The 21,856-nt window shown below is 45.7% G+C and overlaps 1 long non-coding RNA gene across 1 annotated transcript in view; it reads left to right on the top strand.

Annotated features, from left to right (window-relative positions):
* The window catches only part of LOC134807931 (uncharacterized), a 29,392-nt gene extending 8,589 nt beyond the window's left edge, over positions 1-20,803 (top strand). Inside the window, exons 2-3 of the long non-coding RNA XR_010149579.1 lie at positions 13,494-13,611; positions 20,298-20,803. This is a non-coding gene — a long non-coding RNA (uncharacterized LOC134807931). The remainder of the gene's footprint in view (positions 1-13,493; positions 13,612-20,297) is intronic.
* The last annotated feature ends 1,053 nt before the right edge of the window (positions 20,804-21,856 follow it).

Genomic DNA, 21,856 nt, shown 5'->3' with positions numbered 1-21,856 from the left:
GGATCACGAGGTCAGGAGTTCAAGACCAGCCTGACCAACATGGTGAAACCCCATCTCTACTAAAAATACAAAAAAAAAATTAGCTCGGCATGGTGGCATGTGCCTGTAATCGCAGCTACTCAGGAAGCTGAGGCAGGAGAATCGCTTGAACCCAGGAGGCGGAGGTTGCAGTGAGCTGAGATAGTGCCATTGCACTCCAGCCTGGGCGACAGAGCGAGACTCCATCTCAAAAAAAAAAAAAAAAAAAAAATTTAGCCGGGCGTGGTGGCGCGTGCCTGTAATCCCAGCTACTCCCGAAGCTGAGGCAGGAGAATCGCTTGAGCCCGGGGGCGAAGGTTGCAGTGAGCCGAGATTGCGCCACTGCACTCCAGCCTGGGCAACCGGGTGAGACTCCGTCTCAAAGAAAAAATGAAACGAATCGGGGCGTGTTACATCACGAAGCCTGGCATCTTTAACAGCTTCCCCAGCGCCCCAGTCTATGTTACTGGGAGTGTGAAAGCGACCAGCCCTGCAGAGGCTTCCCCGCGCCCCGCGCTCCGCGCCCACCCCTCACTCCGCGCCCCTCGCTAACCCCCGGTGCCAGCCCAGGGCACCGAGCCCCGCAGCCGCTCAGGCCCATCCGCTGCCTGCAGCCAGCGCACACTGGGTGCTGGGACCAGCACTGAGCGCCTTTTCTGTTTTTTCTTACAAGGTGGGTTTCAGCCGAGCAAGTCTGAGGCCCCTTTCCCGCGCCCTCTGGTGGAAAGTGTTCGCTTTTCTGTCCACCCATGTGAAGGATTCACCCCGACCCTCCTCAGGTGGCCTTTACTTTGCAGGAGCAAAGCAAGCTACGGGACATTGTTCCCTCTTTTCTGTTTCTGCCTTTTCTTTCTCCTCTGCCCCCTCCCCGCCTCCGTATTCCTCCCTCTTCCTCATTATCTCTTCTTCCTTCTTCCTATTGAATTTGGGATTGAAAAGTTTGAAGCTCCTGAAGGAGGCCAGCCAGCTGGTTGGCCTCCGTCTTGCTGACTTTGGACAGTATCATGGCTTTGTTTAGAGTTGGTTGTGAGAAGGAAATAAACCATAACACTTCGGTACATGTGTGTTAATTGTTGATACACACGCGCACACACACAAATGTGAGTGGGCACTTATATATCAGTATTTCCCTCTCGATATGTCTTTATCTATGTTTAGATATTTTGGAGGCATACATTTTATCCAGGATGGCTCTGTTCACAGAGGGTTGAACTGTGGACGAGGCATCTCGGTTTTTTGCTTTTGCAGTTTACATTGTGTGTGGTGGGGTACATGTCTGTATTACCTGCACAAAAAACAATTTTTAAAAAATTTCAGTGTAGATGTGCGGATGAAACCACCATTGCAAAATTATCACTGAGACAGTCAGAGAAACCTGACATGGCTGACTCCATGTTGCTTTTAGCCTCACAGGCTGGCTCTCTTAGCTCATTCCTAAGCATGGGCCTGAAACTGCCATTGCAAAATCGTAACTGAGACAGCAAAAGAGACTTGACCTAACCAACTCCATCTTGCTTCTAACCTCCAAGCTGTCCTTGTTCATTCCTGGGTGTAGGCTGAACTAACTTTGGGAGGAACTTAATTTATAGTTTAAAACAAAGACGATAACAGCCCTTTCTCAAAACAAACATCCTTCCTGACTGGGGACTAGACTGCCTTTGTAGGATTAACAAATTAGCCACAAGATCAGAAATTATAGTTTAGGAGTCATGCAGCTGGAGGCTATAAGATTGTGACCCTCCCTAAACTGCTCAGTGCTTGAGATGTTTTGCAGACCCTGCACTTAATGGATCAGCTGGCACCACCCAGATGGATAAACTGGCTCATCTGATCTTGTGGCCTCCACCCAGGAACTGACTCAGAGCAAGAAGACAACTTCAATTCCCTATGATTTAATGTCCTACCTAATCAATCAGCACTCCTGACACATTGGCTTCCCCTCACCCACCAAATTGTCCTTAAAACCTCTGATCTCCAAATGCTTGAGGAGACTGATTTGAGTAATAATAAAACAAGGCTCCTGCACAGCCGGCTCTGCGCAAATTACTCTTTCTCTACTGCAATTCTCCTGTCGTGATAAATCGGCTCCATCTAGGCAGCCAGCAAGGTGAACCCACTGGGTGGTTACAGGCCACGCTAAGTTCGGGAGAAATTTAGTTTATGGTTTAAATGATAACAGCCCTTCCCCAAAACTAAACTGCCCTGGTAAAACTAATGAAAGGCCGCCAAGTTAGGAGGATGACAGGGGCCTGAATTCTACTGAGCCGTAAGCGTAATTACCGGCCATTATTCCAGAGGACACAAGATTTGCAACTTGCCCAATTACTCTTGCAAAGAACATCGCTACTGTAGCACCTGAGAATGGCCTTTTGAGATGTCTTTTCAGGCTTTTGCACTTCTGACAACTGATGGCTGCACTTGGACTCGCCAGCCGGTCCCGCGTCCCCACCAGAAGCAGAGTCAGCACAAGAGGACAGCTCCGACTCCCTAGGATTTCAGCTCTGACCAGTCGCATGCCTGGCTCACTGGCTTCCCCACACCCACCAAGTTGTTCTTAAAAACTCCGCTGCCCGAATGCTCAGGGAGAGTGATTTGAGTAATAATGAAACTGTTGTCTCCTGCACAGTCGGCTCTGCGTGAATTACTCTTTCTCTATTGCAATTCCGCTCTCTTGAGAAATCGGCTCTGTCCAGGCAGCGGCAAGGTGAAGCCACTGGGCGGTTACACTGATATGATTCCCCCTTTGCAGTTTTTACTCTCTTGGTGCTGCAAACAGTTCCTCACTGAGGACGCTTGTATAGGTATCACTGTGAGCATGAATCCGAATTTCTTTAGGAGACATACATACTAGTGGGTATGTGCATGTTATGTAATTTAGCACTGTTTCCTCACTCATCAAATAAGGATCAAGTAGTTCTCACCACACAGGGTTATTTTAGAAATAATTTAGTATACATAATATACAATGCAATAACAAGTACTGATGTCTACTTCTTTTAGGTTATATGATAATACCTTATAGTACATGTGTGATTATATATATTGCAGTATAGAGTACGATCTATAATTTACAGAACTGTTGTTTATATATAACAAATGCTGTCCTTGCGATAGTTTGCTCAGAATGATGGTTTATGTATACATATGTAACAAACCTGCACGTTGTGCACACGTACCCTAGAACTTAAAGTATAATTTAAAAAAATGCTATAATTCATGTGGTGATTATTATCTACCAGTTACATCATGGATAGAATGAGAACGTTGTTAACAGTACACGCCAGACAGGATGGCTGTGAAGATCTGTGATAATAAGAATTAGATATTTGGTCTTTGTCCCTGTTTCCTGATGGAGGCTTCTAAACCCCTTGGAATTCCCTGACTGATAGGGGCAAGAGGAAATCTTTTGTTATTCCTAACGAGCCCCTTTCATCCATGCCTGTGTTTATGCTAATGAGGTGACTCCTGGAGGATGAGGGCTGGTTGCCAGGGGAACCAACTTTGCCTTGCAACTTTCAGCTCCAGTCTGTGACTTCCAGGGAAAGAAGAGGGGCTGGAGATTGAGTTTAATCGCCAATGACCAGTGATTTGATCATTCATGCTTAAATAATGGAACCATAAGAAACCTAAAGAAAAGGTTTGGAGAGCTGCTGGGTTCAGGAGCACATTTGTGCTGGGAGGGTGTTGTGCCTGGTGAAGGTGTGGAAGTGCTGACTCTGCCTCGCATACCTTGTCCTGTCTGTGTCTTTCATCTGGCTGTTGCTGAGTTGTGCTGTTTATAATAATAAACTGGTAACAGGAAGTAAAGCACTTTCCTGAGTTTTGTGAGCCCATTCTCTTGATTTACCAAACCTGAGATAGAGGGATTGTGTGTGGGAACCCTTGAATTTATAGCTGGTCAGTCAAAAGTGCTGGTTAACAACCTGGAACTTCCATGAAGTGGGGGCAGTTTTGTGGGACCGAGCCCATAACCTGTGGGATTTCACTCTAGCTCCAGGTAGACATGTCAGAATTGAATTGTGGGACCGAGCCCATAACCTGTGGGATTTCACTCTAGCTCCAGGTAGACATGTCAGAATTGAATTGTGGGACCGAGCCCATAACCTGTGGGATTTCACTCTAGCTCCAGGTAGACATGTCAGAATTGAATTGTGGGACCGAGCCCATAACCTGTGGGATTTCACTCTAGCTCCAGGTAGACATGTCAGAATTGAATTGTGGGATACCTAGTTGGTGCCTGCTGGGTAGAAGAAAAAAACCCACAGGTTTGGTGTCAGATGTGTTGTGAGTAAAACTGTTACAGGAAAGGGGTCTCTGTCCAGACCCCAAGTGAGGGTTATTGCATCTCGCGCAAGAAATAATTCAGGGTGAGTCCATAGAGTAAAGTGAAAGCAAGTTTTTTAGGAAAGTAAAGGAACAAAAGAATGGCTACTCCATAGACAGAGCAGCCCTGAGGGCTGTGGGTTGCCCATTTTTACGGTTATTTCTTGATTATATGCTAAACAAGGGGTGGATTATTCATGCCTCCCCTTTTTAGACCATATAGGGTAACTTCCTGACGTTGCCATGGCATTTGTAAACTGTCATGGTGCTGGCGGGAGTGTAGCAGTGAGGACAACCAGAGGTCACTCTCGTCGCCATCTTGGGTTTAGTGGGATTTGGCCGGCTCCTTTACTGCAACCTGTTGTATCAGCAAGGTCTTTATGACCTGTATCTTGTGCAGACCTCCTGTCTCATCCTGTGACTTACAATGCCTTAACCATCTAGGAATGCAGCCGAGTAGGCCTCAGCCTCATTTTACCCAGCCCCATTCAAGATGGAGTAGTTCTGTTTCGCATGCCTCTGACAAAGCCAGTTCAGAGAATTAAGTAGGGTGATGTTTACAAAGTGCCTTGCTTAGCTCTTGGACATAATTTTTCATAAGGATTGAATTAACATTATCAAGAAAAATGAATCAAGTTCATTTTAACTAGTGCATATAAATCTGATAGGCATTGATTGTGCACCTATTTGCAAAGCATGGTGCTGACCCCTGGAAGAGACGGGACAAGGAGGCAACTGTATGTAGGGTGCCCTGTGAGTGTGCATATAAGAGGCGTGGATTAGGACAGACACATATTGAGGGAAGAGCATGTGAGGACACAGCAAGAGGGTGGCCATCTACCCGTAAAGGGGAGAGGCCTCAGAAGAAACCAAACTTCCAGTAACGTGATTATTTTAACAGGGACAACAGATGGCTCTGGGTGGTTCCAGGCACCATGACTGACAGATTTGGAGGTGGAGGGGTGTTTCCAGGAGCACAGAGGAGGCTGTCTATCATCCTGAGGCTCTCGGACAGGAGCTGAGAAGTACAAAAGCGCCCTCTTTCAGGGAAGGGATGTCGGCAGCTTGGCTCTTGTTATGGCAGTGGTAGGGGAGCTGATGGGAGAACACCTTCGCATAAAGCAAACAGAACACTTGCAATGTGAATGGAGAACCTTACTGATATGAATAATTTCAACATTTGGAGGTATAACATAGACACCCGAAACCTGGAGGGTAAAGAGCACGCTAGCATCACGTGCAGCCAACCTGGCCACGAGCTGCTCTCCCCGCCCTCCCCACACACGTGTCCCTTCAGGGAGGGAGAGAAAGGTCATGACCTGGCCGCGCTGCTCTCCCGGCACACGTGTCCCTTCACGGAGGGAGAGGAAGGTCATGCATGACCTGGCGGCGCTGCTCGCCCCGCACACGTGTCCCTTCAGGGAGGGAGAGGAAGGTCATGACCTGGCCGCGCTGCTCGCCCCGCCCTCCCCGCCCTCCCCGCACACGTGTCCCTTCACGGAGGGAAGAGGAAGGTCGTGCGATGCAGGTGTTGCTCCTTGCGTCATTCCCTGAGCTCCCTTTGTGTGTCAAGCAATCTGGGCACTGGGTACGCAGAGATGAATATACTGGGGCCCATGGACCCGAGGACATGGACTAGTTGGGGGCCAGACATAAACAAATACAATGTGGGACATAACCCCATCCAAGAGCGCACAAAAACACAATGGCCGCAGAGGAGCAAGCCCTTCTTGTCCTGCCTCCAAAAGCCAACTCTGGTTTCTTTTTTTTCTTTTTTCTTTCTTTTTTTTTTTTTTTTTGAGACAGCGTCTCACCCTGTCCCCCAGACTGGAGTGCAGTGGCACGATCTTGGCTCACTGCAACCTCCTGGGTTCAAACAATGGTCCTGCCTCAGCCCCCTGAGTAGCTGGGATTACAGGCATGCGCCACCACACCCAGCTAATTTTTGTATTTTTAGTAGAGACAGGGTTTTCTCATTTTGGCCAGGCTGGTTTCGAACTCCTGACCTCAGGTGATCCGCCTGCCTTGGCCTCCATAGTGTCGGGATTACAGGCGTGAGCCACCGCACCCCGCCACCAACTCTAGTTTCTAAAATATTTTAATATCTGCAGGGATTAATTTTTCATCTTTACACTTCCTTTTCAGAGTTTTCTGGCTTTTCTCACATTATTCTGTGTAGTTCTCCCTTTTCTCCCCCAACTATGTTAACTATTTAGATTAACTGGGGGAGAAATATCAGATTTCTGGGACTGAGCTGATATGGTTTGGATCTGTGTCCCTACCACATCTCCTGTTGAATTGTAATCCCCGATATTGGAGGTGGGGCCTGGTGAGAGATGATTGGATCATGGGGGAGGGGTTCTGATAAGTGGTTTGGCGCCATCCCCTTGGTACTGTCTTCGAGATCCTGAGTTTTCATGAGGTCTGGTCATTTAAAAGTGTGTGGCACCTCCCCCTCACACTTTCTTGCTCCTGCTTTGGCCATATGGTGTGTGTGCTCCCCCTTTGACTTCTGTCATGATTGTAAATTTCCTGAGGCTTCCCCAGAAGCTAAGTAGATGCCAGCAGTATGCCTCCTGTACAGCCTGCAGGACCGTGAGCCAATTATACGTCTTTTCTTTATCAATTAGCCAGTCTCAGGTATTTCTTTAGAGCAAGGCAAGAACAGTCTAATACATGAGACTTCTTAGCCTAGGGCATGGTTTATCTCAGCCTTTGTTCAAGCTTTCTTTGGTGACTCTCAGTACTTAAAACATTTCTTCATATAGATCTTGCACATTTCTTGTTAAGTAAATGTCTAGGTGGCATTTCATATTTTTGTTCAATTTCATAAAAGTAGTTTTCCTCCTTTTAACCTTTAACTTTTTTTAATTTTAAAATTTTATTTTTATTTTTTGACAAATTTTAATTATATAACCATATATAATTATGGGGTACACAGTGATATTACTATATGTATACAGTGTGCAATTATTGAATCAAGCTAATTACTATATTCATCACCTTAAATACTTATCATTTATCCTTCTTGTCTAACTGCAACTTTTTTTGAGTTAGAGGGCGGGGTCTGGCTTTGTTGCCATGCCTAGAGTGCAATGGTGGGTGCAATCATCTCTAGTGAACTGCAGCCCCAAACCCTGGGCTCAAGCAATCTTCCCACCTCAGTCTCTCAAGTAGCTAGGACTACAGGCACATGACACCACACCAGGTCCATTTTTGAAATTTTTTGTAGAGAGAAGTTCTCAGTTGTTGCCCAGGCTCAAGTGATCCTCCTGCCTCAGTCCCCCACAGTGCTGGGATCACAGGTGTGAGCCACTGCACCTGGCCCAGCCACAATTTTTAATTCTCCTAATTTATTTATTTATTTATTTATTTATTTATTTATTTATTTATTTTTTATTTCTTTGAGATGGAGTTTCCCTCTTGTTGTCCAGGCTGGAGTGCAATAGCATGATCTTGGCTCACTGCAACCTCCGTCTCTCGGGTTCAAGCGATTCTCCTGCCTCAGCCTCCTGAGTAGCTGGGATTACAGATGTGCGTCACCACACCTGGCTAATTTTTGTATTTTTAGTAGAGACGGGGTTTCGCTATATTGGCTAGGGTAGTCTCGAACTCCTGACCTCGTGATCCTCCTGCCTCAGTCTCCCAAAGTGCTGGAATTACAGGCGTGAGCCACCACGCCCGGCCCTGGACAGAAGATTTAACACTTGTAAAATTTTCATTTGCCAGTTTCTTAATTGGATTACTGGCTTCAGGGTGGAGCCCTTGGAGGAACAGGGCCAGGAAAGCATGCATATCTAGGGCCAAGTAAGCAGCAAATAAGCAGCTGAAGGCAAAGACAGATCCCCAGAATTAAGGGTGCCATTTTATACTGGGTTCTCCATCCCCAAAATGAGGGAAATACTACAGGAGAAGACAGTGCAGTGCTGCTACCCTGCGTTTCACTGCAAGGCAAACCAAAGCCAATCAGCCCATTTTGTAACTGGACCATTCCCCATAAGAGTCTTATCTCTCAGTGGGGCTGGGGGTGTTTCCACATCCTCCAGGTGGCCAAGAGCATGCTTCTCTAATCCAAGTGTGCGAACAATCAGGTATTCTTCCATAACTGCTATTAGCCACGCACTAAAGTATATCTCCTACCTAGTTATTAGACACCAAGTGTTTTTAAATAAAGGGAAGTAATTTCTGATACGCCTGAAACTCAAAACCATTAGATAACGCAATGCAAAACAGAACAGAGCCTTTGATTTTGAGAGGGATTTATCTGCTTTTAATTGCTAGGGTTCTATGTGGAAAACAGAGCTTTTTTTTTTTTTTTTTTTTTTTCCAAAATGGGGTTTGTGGTGCTTCCTGTTTTTCCCAAGAAGTCCCAGGCTACCAGAAGTCATCTCAGGGCCTCTCATGTGTGCATTAAGATTGGCAAGACAAAAAAAATGGAGGAAAATAATTCAGTCAGCTGAGAAGAAAAAAAAACTTTTTCCAGGAAAAACAAGATCCAAAAAGAGAAAAACATAAAGGGCTTTTAAATATATTTATAGTACCGGGCATGGGGCTCACACCTGTAATCCCAGCACTTTGGGAGGCCGAGGCGGGCAAATCAGGAGGCCAGGAGTTCAAGACCAGCCTCGTCAACATGTTGAAATCCTGTCTCTACTAAAAATACAAAAATTAGCCAGGAGTGGTGGCACACGCCTGTAATCGCAGCTACTCAGGAGGCTGAGGCAGGGTAATCTGCTTGAGCCTGGGAGGCGGAAGTTGCAGTAAGCTTAAATCTTGCCATTGCACTCCAGCCTGGGTGACAGAGTGAGACTCCATCTCAACAATAAAATAAATAAATAAATAAACTTCTAGCTTGTTTATCCACTTTTAATTAAGCTGACTTTTAACTATGGTGCTTTTTTAAAAAAAATTCTTTTAAATTTTTTATTACCCAACTTTAGCCATGCCAAGTGGCCAATATTTTTGGCTTTTGAATTCCATAGGTAACTTTCCACATGAAATTAATAAGTTTTAATTAAGGATATAACTTAACCATGGAAACGTAAGTGTCTCAAAGAGATGGTAAGCAGTTTCTTTTTTCTTTTTCTCTCTTTTTTTTTTTTTTTTTTTAACAAGATTTAGAATTTCCCCTAGGGTATTTTAGAGAAATAAAACTTCAAGACAGGAAATCAGAAGCTATCCATGGTGGGGAGAGACCTCAACAAATGGCAAAGTTACATAAGTAAAAAACCAGAAGGGAATCATTCCAGAAGCCGAGAATAGAACCCAGGCTCAGGCTGGCACGGTGGCTCATGCCTGTAATCCCAGCATTTTGGGAGGCTGAGGTGGGTGAATCACCTGAGGTTGGGAGTTCAAGACCAGCCTGACCAACATGGAGAAACCCCGTCTCTACTAAAAATATAAAAAAATTAGCCACGTGTGGTGGCGCATGCCTGTAATCTCAGCTACTCAGGAGGCTGAGGCAGGAGAATTGCTTGAACCCAGGAGGCGGAGGTTGAGGTGAGCTGACATGGTGCCATTGCAATTCAGCCTGGGCAACAAGAGTGAAACTCCGTCTCAAAAAAAAAAAAAAAATTAGAACCCAGGCTGCCATTGTCAAAAGACAAAGCCCTGGCCACTGAGTTACAGCATTGAGCAGTTTCTATTGCTCTTCCCAGAAGGAGCCTAGAGAAGCCAGTTTAAAAGTTGCAAAGGCTTTTAGCTGCTCAAGAAAATGTTTAGGGCTGACTATGACATGAATCCCCAAGTTCCTGTCTTCTAGATGGCAGAAACCAGGAGAAAGTATCCCCACATGGTCACAAGGTTAAGCTCTTAAGGACACAAAACAAGACAGAGAAATTTCGTCTGCTATTGGTTTCAGGGACCCATAGCAGTTTGCAGCTGAACAGCCTGCCAGGCTGGCGTGAAAAGTGGGCTTGAAAGTGGGTCCTGAACCCACATTCTATCCTGTGATACTCCTTTCTCCATTACAGAACACAGAAAGACAAATTCTTAGCACAAAGTACACCAGATTTGCTACCACCTAAGACTAGTTTCACAAATCCTTTTTCTATTAATCAAACGCTTGCAGAGAGACAAATAGTGACGTTTACTGTTTACCCAGACAGCGAAAGAGAGAGAGAGAGACCAGAAACTTGGCTGGTAAGAATTTCTTACCCTTTTTGCCAGCACACTAGGCTTCCTGGCTCCCCTTCTCTGCAGCTTCCAGAACAGAGTGGTTTCTAATGACCCTGCTCACTGCACCATGGCTGTGGGAATCAAGCCACTTTACAAGAGAAAATCACCCTTTCCTGAGCTTTACGGAACCATAGACAAGATTCTTAATTGGCAAGATGCTGCCCAACAGGCTGCATGGGGAACCAAATTAACATTTTCCATCCCAGCAAAACACACATAACAAAACACACAGCAGCCACCTCGTTCAGCCAATATCAGCCTGGCAAAGCTCAAAAACTTTTTCCCTTTGGTCCCTGTTGTCTTTGATCCACTCCAGGTGGGGAGGGATGACCTTAGAATAGTAATTCACAATGGGGTCTCTCGGCAAGACGAAGAGCAGATAGTCACCCCAAGACAGGCCTGTTGAGCCTTCTCTAGGGCTCATCAAATGTGACCAGACAAATAAGGAGGGTTCTCAGTTAGGCCTGCTGGACTTCCATCAGTAACCTCTTCTGAGATCCCTTCCACATATACAAACACACACAAAGATGAGAGGACACAGGCCTTCCCAATTAGATCCCTAACCAAGACCTCCCCAGGAGTATCCCTTCCAAACTATCTTTCTATTCTCCTTCTGAGAAACCTCCTCAAAATCTTCCTAATTGAGGAGAAGTCTCCCAAACCAGAAGTCTTCCTACTAGTTAGAAGGAGCCAACCAAGACTCCCCAGGAGCTGAACAGACACCCTGCAATGGGGCTACAGACACAGACATCCCATGATGGAGCTACAAATAGATATCCCACCACAGGGCTTCAGAACCAGTCAGGAGAAGGAAGGAGGCATTGGCAGTGCATAGGATACTAACCAATCTGGATTAGACAACCTGCAATGGGGTTACAGACAGACACCCCACCATGGGGCTACAGACAGACACCCCGTGATAGGGCTACAGTTAAGGGATGTCTCCCCGTGACTATTTCTCCACTGCAATTAAATCCATGCACATTGGGTCAGCAGGGCCCCACCAGTAGTGAGAGTATCAGGGTCAGCCTCCAGTCCAAGAGAACTAGGCAGCCGCTTGGGCAGGCTTCTGGTTCCATTGCTGGAGGGCTGCCACTGAACCATGGGCAGGTAGCCACAAGGGCAATCCCGGACGAGCTACCAAATTTGTAACTGTCCAAGGGGTTCACCTTGCCTACCACTTAGAGCAGATTTATTAAAACAGGGGAATTGCAGTAGAGAAAGAGTAATTCACGCAGAGCCAGCTGTGTGGGAGACCAGAGTTTTATTATTACTCAAATGAGTCTCCCTGAGCATTCAGGGAGCAGAGTTTTTAAGGATAACTTGGTCGGTGGGGGGAAGCCAGTGAGCCAGGAGTGCTGATTGGTCAGAGATAAAATCTTAGGGAGTCAGAGTTGTTTTCTTGAATTCAGTCAGTTCCTGAGTGGGGGCCACAAGATCAGATGAGCCAGGTTTTTTATCTGGGTGTTGCCATCAAGTGCAGGGTCTGCAAAATATCTCAAGCATTGATTTTAGAAGCAGTTTAGGGAGTGTCAAGATTCTGTGGCCTCCAGCTGCATGACTCCTAAACCATAATTTCTGATATTCTGGCTAATGTTAGTCCTACAATGTCAATCTATTCCCCAGGCAAGAAGGAAAGGGGCTGTTTGGAAAAGGGCTGTTACCATCTTTGTTTAAACTATAAACTATACACTAAGTTTTCCCCAAAGTTAGTTCAGCCTACCTCCAGGAATGAACAAGGACCCCTTGGAGATTAGAAGCAAGATAAAGTCAGTGAAGTTAAATCTCGTTCACTGTCTCAGTCATAATTTTGCAAATGTGATTTCATGTGTCCACTTGGGGCTTTGACTGGAAATCACTGTTGTTATTTTTTTTTTGCTGCCCATGACAACATTTGAATGAATCTTTTATAATTCTAGTTCAATTTCTCTGAAGAGAAAAGTAACCATTGTTTTGAAGTGACTCATGCACTTCTCTTTTTAGTCTGACAGCCCTGACAGAATATGTTAGCTATTCTCCAGATTTTATTTTAAAGTCCTAAAAAACATTTGATTTTTGCGGGGTTAACTTTTACATATTGTTTTTCAAAATTAATATAATTTTTAATTGACAAATTGTAATTGTATACAGTATGGGATACATGATTTCAATACAGGTAAGAGACAGCGTAATGTAGAATACTGCCATAAGATAGGAAGGCAGCAGATGGAGCCAAGTGTGTTGGCATGTACCTGTAATTGAAGCTACTCAGGAGGCTGAGGCAGCAGGATTGCTTGAGCCCAGGCATTTGAGTCTAGCCTGGGCAATGTAGCAAGACCCATCTCAAAAAAAATTAAAAAAGAAAGATGGAAAAAAAAACCCAAACCCAGGGATTCTCCACAATTAGTATATAAAAATAAAAAATAGGCCAGGCGTGATGGCCCACACCTGTAATCCCAGCACTTTGGAAGGCTGAGGCGGGTGGATCATTTGAGGTCAGAAGTTCAAGACCAGCCTAGCTAACATGGTGAGACCCTGTCTCTACTAAAAATACAAAAATTAGCCAGGTGTGGTGGCGCACACCTGTAATCCCAGCTACTCCGGAGGCTGAGGCACAAGAATTGCTTGAACCCGGGAGGTGGAGGTTGCAGTGAGCCGAGATGGCACCACTGCACTCCAGCCTGGTGACAGAGCAAGACTCCATCTCAAGACAAATAAACAAGTAAATAAAAATAAGTAAGAAATAAAATAAGAAATAAAGGTAGCAGATGGAGATTTAGGAGACAAGGACTCCAGACATGCTCTTGCTTATTCTATACCTATAGTTCTCAGTGTGTGGTCGGGGGATCCCCATGGAACTCCTGAGATCTTTCAGGGGATCTGCAAGGTCAAAACTATTTTCATAATCATGCTATGACACTGTTTTCACTCTCACAAGTGTAGACTAGAATTTACTTTTTCCCTTCTTCCCTTCTTCTCTTTCTTTTTTTTGACAGGGTCTCACTTCACTCCCCAGACTGAAGTTCCATGGCATGATCATGGCTCTCTGCAGCCTCAACTTCCCAGCCTCAAGCAACCCTCCCATCTCAGCCTCCTGAGTTGCTGGAACCACAGGTGTGCATCACCATGCCCAACTAATTTTTAAGTTTTTGTAGAAACAGGGTCTCTTTATGTTGCTGAGCCTGGTTTCAAACTCCTGAGCTCAAGTGATCTTCCCACCGCAGCCCTCCAAAGTGCTGGGACTACAGGCATGAGCCACTGTGCCCGGCTTAGACTGGAATTTTCAACAGGCTAATGCTCTGTGATATTGCAATAGACTAAAGATGCAGAAGTATTAGAGACTCCAGCTGCTTTCTGCTGAGTCAGACGTGAGTAAGATGTGCAAACTGTAAGTCAGTGCTACTCTTCTCAGACTTTTTAACAGTTTTTCTGTTTTGGCTTCTGATACAGTAAATATCAACAGATATAATCCCCACATGAAAGCCCCCTGGAGTCCTCATTTTCAAGAGTGTAATGGGGCCTAGAACCAAATCATTTGAGAACCCCTGCCCTAGAAGTAAGAGTGTTTTAAACCCACAGCAAGCCGGACTCTCTGGGTCTCAGTGTATCCTTTCCTAAGGGAAGGATATGAGATCAGATGATTTCTAGTATCTCCAGATCTGGACAGGTGAAGATGGCCTAACTTGGCTGGTGGGTTTATAAGCGAGTCTGACTTGTGAGGGTGAAGGGAGGGGAGGCCCCCACACAGCTAATTGCTCCACAGCGTGGCGCTCTGGGTCTCAGGGAGAGAGATTCCCGCTTCCCTGTTTTGCTGTTTGGTGCTTTTCTGTTCTGCTATAAGCAACAGAGAACTTGGCCAAATTAAAATGTTGCTGGGGAGTGAGTGGTAGGAAAAATTAGGATTGTGTGCTATATTTTGGGGGGTTCTTCAGAGCAACAGAATCCATAGGATACACATAGTATATGAGATTGATTATGGGAATCAGCTCACACGATTCTGGAAACTGAGAAACTCCACCACCTGCTCTCCGCAGGCTAGAGAGCCAGGAAAGCCAGTCGGGGAATTGAGTCTGAGCTTGAAGGCTGGAGAAGTGTAACTGCCCAATGGGCTCACCTTGCCCAGTGCCTAGATAGAGCCAATTTAGCAAGATAGAGGAATTGCAATGGAGAAAGTGTAATTCACGCAGAGCCAGCTGTGCAGGGGAACGGAGTTTTTCGTTGTTACTCAAATCAGTCTCCCCAAACATCTGGGCAGCAGAGTTTTTAAGGACAGCTTGGTGGGTGTGAGGAAGCCAGTGAGCCAGGAGTGCTGATTGGTCAGAGATTAAATCATAGGGAATTGAAGCTGTCCTCTTGCACTGAGTCAGTTCCTGGGTGGGGGCCACAAGATCAGGTGAGCCAGTTAATTAATCTGCATGATGCCAGCTGATCCATTAAGTGCAGGGTCTGCAAAATATCTCAAGCCACTGATCTTAGGAGCAGTTTAGGGAGGGTCAGAATCTTGTAGCCTCCAGCTGCATGTCTCTTAAACTATGATTTCTAATCTTGTGGCTGATGTTAATCCTACAAAGACAACCTAGTCCCCAGGCAAGAAGGAGGTCTGCTTTGGGAAAGGGCTTTGTTTTAAACTATGGTCTTTGTTTTAAATTATAGGCCGGGCACAGTGGCTCACGCCTGTAATCCCAGCACTTTGGGAGACCGATGTGGGTGGATCACGACGTCAGGAGATCGAGACCATCCTGGCTAACACGGTGAAACCCCGTCTCTACTAAAAATACAAAGAATTAGCTGGGTGTGCTGGTGGGCACCTGTAGTCCCAGCTACTCAGGAGGCTGAGGCAGGAGAATGCTGGGAACCCAGGAGGTGGAGGTTGCAGTGAGCCGAGATTGTGCCACTGCACTCCAGCCTGGGCGACAGAGTGAGACTCTGTCTCAAAAAAAAAAAAAAAAGGTAAACTATAAACTAAGTTTCTCCCAAAGTTAGTTCAGCTTATGCCCAGGAATGAACAAGGGCAGCTTGGAGGTTAGAAGCAAGAAGGAGTCAGTGAAGTTAGATCTCTTTTGCTGTTTCAGTCATTAATTTTGCAAAGGTGGTTTCAGAAGCAGGAGCACTGATGTCCGAGGACAGGAGAAGGTGAATGTCCCAGCTCCGAGAGAATGTGCCTTTCCTCTACTCTTCTGTTCGGCTCCTCAACGGATGGAAAGATGCCTGCCCGCGTGGGTGAGGGCGGATCTTCCTTACCTAGTCTGATACAAACGCTAACCTCTCCCAGACTCACCCTTACAGACACACCTAATAATAATGTTTTACCACTTCTCTTGACAACTCTTCCCAGTCAAGTTGACACATAAGATTAACTTCCACAGTTGCTCTATCCAAGTAAAGGGTTTTGCCAGGGTCCTTGACCTCAAGAGGCAGAAGAACCTGAGAGCACACTGGCAGGCCATGTCACAACCCTGTGAAAGGGTGGGGAAGAACTTTCTGTCCATGTCCCTGGATTTCTAGATGTTCAGAGCTGGATGGGCCCATGAGGAGTCTTTGGTCCAACTTCCCAACAAAACAGTCCCGTTCTCGCAGCCTCCCAGGCAGGATTGCTGGGCCTTAATGTCAGGGAAGCTGATGAGCAGGAGTGTGGGAGCAAATCCTTCCCTTCTTCCCTTCCTGGTCACCATCAGGAAAGGGAGTTGCTCCTGCTGACCTATAGAATGTCGATTTCAAGATTGACTGATTCTACAACCAAACAAGAAAACGAGAATTCTTACGTAAGTTCAGAGTAACAACTGTATGCAAGACTCACTCCCACCTGTGTCCTCCTCGACCCATTCTTCCCCACCTCCTGTGTTTCAGTGCGTAACAAACTGCCATGGACTGGGTGGCTTATCAACAACAGGATTTTTGTTTGTTTGTTTTTTGAGACAGGGTCTCATTCTGACACCCAGGTTGGACTGTAATATGATTGATCATAGCTCACCACAACCTCAAACTCCTGGGCTCAATAGTCCTCCTGCCTCAGCCTCCCAAGGAGCTGGGACTCCAAGCACATGCCACCATACCCAGCTAACTTTTAATTTTTTGTAGAGATGAGGTCTCTCTATTTTGCCAGACTGGTCTCAAACTTCTGGCCTCAAGTGATCCTCCTGCCTAGGCCTCCCAAAGATTTGGGATTACAGGAGTGAGGTACTACACCTGGCCCAACAGAAATCTATTTCTCACAGCTCTAAAGGCTGGGAACTCCAAGATCAAGACACCAGCAGGTCTGGTGTCTGGGCTGGTCTGGTGTCTGGTGAGGACCCGTTTTCTGTGCTACTGATGGCCATATATGTTCCTTAGCTATAATCTCACATGGTGGAAGGGACAAGGGATTGCTCTGTGGCCCCTTTTATAAGGGCACTAATTCTCCCTTCAGGGGGCTCCACTCACATGACCTAATCACCTCTCCAAAGCCTCATCTCTTAATACCCTCACCTGGGGGGTTAAGATTTCAACATACGAATTTGGCAGAGACACGGACATTCCATTTATACCAGCACCTCTTTATATTAGGTTTCATGCAAGCAAGCCCCGTCTTTCCCCAATATCCCACCCTTCACTTCTGTCCTGGAAACTTCGGGGACGCCAATCATGCACTCTTTTCCAGCAATTAGCTTTCTCCATCCGGTGGTGCTCCTCCGCAGTCCTCCGCTCTTCCTCCTTCCTCTTCTCAACCTGGGGAGGGCAGAGGGATGATTGTCACTAACACCCAGGACCAGCAGAGGGCAGAAGAGAGTAGCAGGAGCCTCCAGTGGAGCAAAATGAGGGACTCCCCTCTCAGTTAAGCAGGTGAGCCAAGGCCAGGCCTCTGGGCTACATATACAGTCCCAGAGGGGAGAGAGAGAGGTCAAGTCTAAGACGCGGGGATGCCCCAGCTCAAGATATGCTGCAGCAGCAGCTGGAGTCGGGCTCCTGAAAAGAGTCGAGCTCAGAGTGTGGTTAGGAAAAACATTGCAACAGCAGTTTCAGGCTACTTCCGTTTTCTTTCTTTCTTTTTTATTTTTATTTTTAGAAGCTCAGTATATTTAAAAAAAAAAGAAATGACAAAGCAGAGTTACGAAACTCTGGTGTGTTTTAAATGTTTACATCGAATACACTTCCTTTTACAGAAAACTCAAGATTCCAGTACACTGAGCAATGATATGCTTATTTCTGTGAGCACAAAAAAGACAGTGATGAAAATATTTGACTAATGAAAAATTTGGAAGTTTGGGGTTTTTCTTTTTGCAAAATGATTTCACTCTGGGACTTTTGATGTTATACCATCAGGAGCTTGAGTGACAGCCATTGTTTTATTATTATTATTTGAATTGGGGGTCTCGTTCTGTTACCCAGCCTGGAGAGCAGTGGCACAATTATAGCTCACTGTAGCCTCGAACTCCTGGGCTCAAGAGATCCTTCTGTCTCAGCCTCCTGAGTAGCTGGGACTACAGGTGCACACTACCATGCTTGGCTAATTTTTTAAACATGTTTTTTTAGAGATACGGTCTTGCTATGTGTGGTGTGGCCAGCCTAATCGCAAACTCCTGGCCTCAAACAATTCTCCCTTCTCAGCCTCCCACAAGCGCTAGAATTACAAGCATTAGCCACCACACCCAGCCACAGTCATCATTAAAGGAAAAAATACTCTGTCCAGGTGCAGTGGTTCACACCTGTAATCCTAGCACTTTGGGAGGCCAAGGCGGGTATGTCACTTGAGCCAAGGAGTTCAAGACCAGCCTGGGGCAACATGGCAAAACCCTGTCTCTACAAAAAGTACAAATATTAGCCAGGTGGGTTGTGATGTGCACCTGTAGTCCCAGCAGCCTGGGAGGTTGAGGTTGGAAGATCGCTTGAACCTGGGGAGGTCGAGGCTGTGAACCATAATCAATCACCACTGCATTCCAGCCTGGGTGGCAGAGTGAGACCCTTCTCAAAAAAAATATTCCGATGCTTTTTGAAATGGTAACAGAGACTTTATTTAGCACGATTCCAGCAGAGGTATTGTAATAGAGGAGAGAGAATGGACTCAACCCTGAATGCAACAAGGGAACGTTGGGATTTATGGCTAGGGAGCAGGGTGGGAGTCAGTGGACAGAGCTTACTAAGAGGAGATAGTAAAGGTGAAAAAGATTCTGTTAGACTTTAATCAGACTCCTGAACCTGGCCTAACAGAACTTTAGTCAGGCTCCTGAACCTTCTCCTAGGCCCATCTGTGCATTTCCTTATAAAATCCAGCTTTAACAAGAATCCTGCTAAGTCAGTTTAACAAGAATATCCTCATCCTTGGTATCTGACTCCTCAACGGCGGATTGGGTTCCTTATTTTTCATTATCCCCCAGGCAATGTTCAATTACCCCGGCCTGCTTTCAGCAAGAGTATGTTAGGCCAGTTTAACCAGAACCCTCTTACCCCTGATATTTCCTCTTCGTAATTTTTTATCTAGTGACCCCCACCCTTCTCTTTGGTTATAAATACCCCCTCTTCCTTGTTGTATTTGGAGCCCGACCCAACCTCTGTCCCACCGCTAGATCCCACTGCCGTGTTACCTACACTTATCACAAGGGTCCAGAACAAAGTCAGCCCTCCCATCCTTTAATAAGTACCATTGAATAATTTTTCCTTAACAAGGGTAGGGATATTCTTGTTAAAGTGATCTAACAAGATTCTTGCTGAAGACAGGCCAGGGTGATCAGATATCACCTGGGGGATTGTGAGGGATGAGCAACCCAATCAGATATGAGAATAGTCAGATATCAATGTGGGGAATGACTTAGCAGGATTCTTGCTAAAACTGGGCTAGGCAGGTTGATGAGAGGATGGGGGCCAAGGACAAGGCCTGGTTGAGGAGAAGATTCCAAGGAGTCTGACTGAAGTTTGGTAGAGGAGGGAATCTTTGTCACAGTTCACTGTAACATTAAAGTCTGGACTTTTTTTTCTTTTTAACATTCTATCACACTTGGAAATGTCTTGCAACAATATTGTACTTTGAACAAAATAGTTACAGGACTATGAAAAAGAATCTTAGACATGCTACACTGTAGGCAGCATGGCCTGGCCATGGACCTGTGCTTACAGCTGTATGGTAGAAAGAACCTGTGTGAAGGTGAGTTTAAGTATCGAGTGTGAGAGGCCTTCTGAGGACACAAAGCTTCTCTGTGCCTCACCCACAAGGGTGTCTTGGTGAATGACTTTGAGACTGAGTGAGCATTCATCTAGTCTGAGACTTCTTATCTACTGCATTTTTTTTTTTTTTTTGGAGAAACAGAGGTCCCACTATGTTGCCCAGGCTGGTCTTGAACTCTTGGCTTCAAGTTATCCTCCTGCCTCAGCCTCTCAAAGTGCTGGGATTACAGTCATGAGTCATCACGGCCTGGTCTGTCTACTGCATCTTAATGGAGCAGATGCTTGTTTTTTTTTTTTGAGACAAGGTCTCACACTGTTACCCAGGCTGGAGTGCAGTGGCACAATCATGGCTCACTGTAACCTTGAACTCCTGGGCTCAAGAGATCCTTCTGCCTCAGCCTCCTGTGTAGCTTGGGACTACAAGTCCGTGCCACCATGCCCAGCTAATTTGTTTTTTAAATATATATATATATTTTTGTAGAGACAGACTGTTGTTATGTTGCCCAGACTGGTCTCAAACTCCTGGCCTCAAGTGATCTTCCTGCCTCAGCCTCCCAGGGTGTTGGGATTACAGGTATGAGCCACCATGCCTGGCCTACATGTCTACTTTTGATCCTGGGAGTAGGCAAGCATCCTCCCTTCCCTCCTCTTTTATGATTGTTCAGTGTACATCCACCTCCAGCTCCAGGACTCTACCTCTCATCAAGGCTGACCAGAAGCAAGATGATGGAAGCCAAGAGAGCTCCTCTGCATGCTCCACTAAGCTCTGCTCTGCATCTGCCGTGATTCTTCTTCCAAACAGAAAACACCGTCTTTCTTTTTGACTACATCTGTCCTCAGAGATGGTGCTGATGGATCCATTTATAATTTATGTGAATTTAAACCTTTGCAATTTTTACATGGAATAAAAGGACCCATTTTCTGGAAAGAAAATGCTGAACAAGAGCTGAGAACCTGGGGCAATCTAAGGCAGGGGTTCCTCCCTAACACCCCTGCTGTCAGAAGCCAGCTGGTTGGCCATAGATCACTTCACCTAACACCCAGTGCCCAGTCAGATTTGCCCCCAAATTGTACAACTCAAGCTTAACTTTCACATATTTTAAGATAGTGTCAGCCCCTTTTGCAATATGTAGATGATACTTTTTGTTTGTCATTTACCATTTCAAAAAAATTAAAGCATATTGAATGTCTAACTTAAAGCATATTGCATATCTAGCTTGCTTTCCTCTCAGGTTACTAATAAGAATTGCATTTTTTAATGCTTAATCACATATTAAGCTTCCCATTTGGGAGTTTTGCTCTTTTGCTCTTTAAATGGTGTCTCAGTCCATTTGGGCTGCTATAACAAAGTCCATAGACTGGGTAGCTTATCAACAACAGAAATTTATTTGTCACAGTTCTGGAGGCTGGAAAACCAAGATCAGAGCACCAGCATGGTCAGGCTCTGGTGAGGGCTGTCTTCCAAGTTGCAGACTGCCAACTTTTTGCTGTATCCTCGCGTGGCAGAAAGAGGCAAGAGAGCTTTCTGGCCTCTTCCTATAAGGACACTAATACCATTCAAGAGGGCTCCATTATTGTGAGCTAATTACTTCCCAAAGTTCTCACCTCCTGATACCATCACACTGGGGAGTTCAACACATGAATTTTAGTGGGGCACAGTCAGTCCACTATAAATGGATATTACCAATATTTCCATTTGCCTTCTTGCATGACCTGCAGGAGGTCAGTGTGTTTTCTCCTCTAATGATATTGAGCTGCAGTTGGGCCCATAATGGTGAAAAGACCCGATGAAGGCCATCTCGTCCATTCAGGCTACTCTAATAAAATACCATGAACTGGGGGGGCTGATAAACAATAGAAATGGATTTCCCACAGTTGTGGAGGCCGGAAGTTCAAGATCAAGGCACCAATAGACTCAGTGCCTGGTGGGAACCCATTTCTTAGTTCACAGACGGTGTTTTCTTGCTGTGTTTCTATACCCTAATGGAAGGGGCAAGGCAGCTCTTGGAGGTCTCTTTTATAGGCACTAACGCCATTTGTGAAGGCTGCACACTTATGACCCAATCACCTTCCAAAGTTCCCACCTCCAAATATCATCACCTTGGTGACTAGATTTTAACATGAATTTAGAGGGGACACAAATATTTAGACCACAGCAGGGATCTGTTAGCTTCACAATAGTCATGGTTCTGGCTTTCAATTCACACATATTATGGGGTCATAA

The sequence above is a fragment of the Pan troglodytes genome, chromosome 1 (genome assembly GCF_028858775.2).
Source record: "Pan troglodytes isolate AG18354 chromosome 1, NHGRI_mPanTro3-v2.0_pri, whole genome shotgun sequence".
Classification (NCBI taxonomy): Eukaryota; Metazoa; Chordata; class Mammalia; order Primates; family Hominidae; genus Pan; species Pan troglodytes.
Note: the sequence above shows the minus strand (reverse complement) of the source record. Positions and strands in the feature narration are given on the sequence as shown.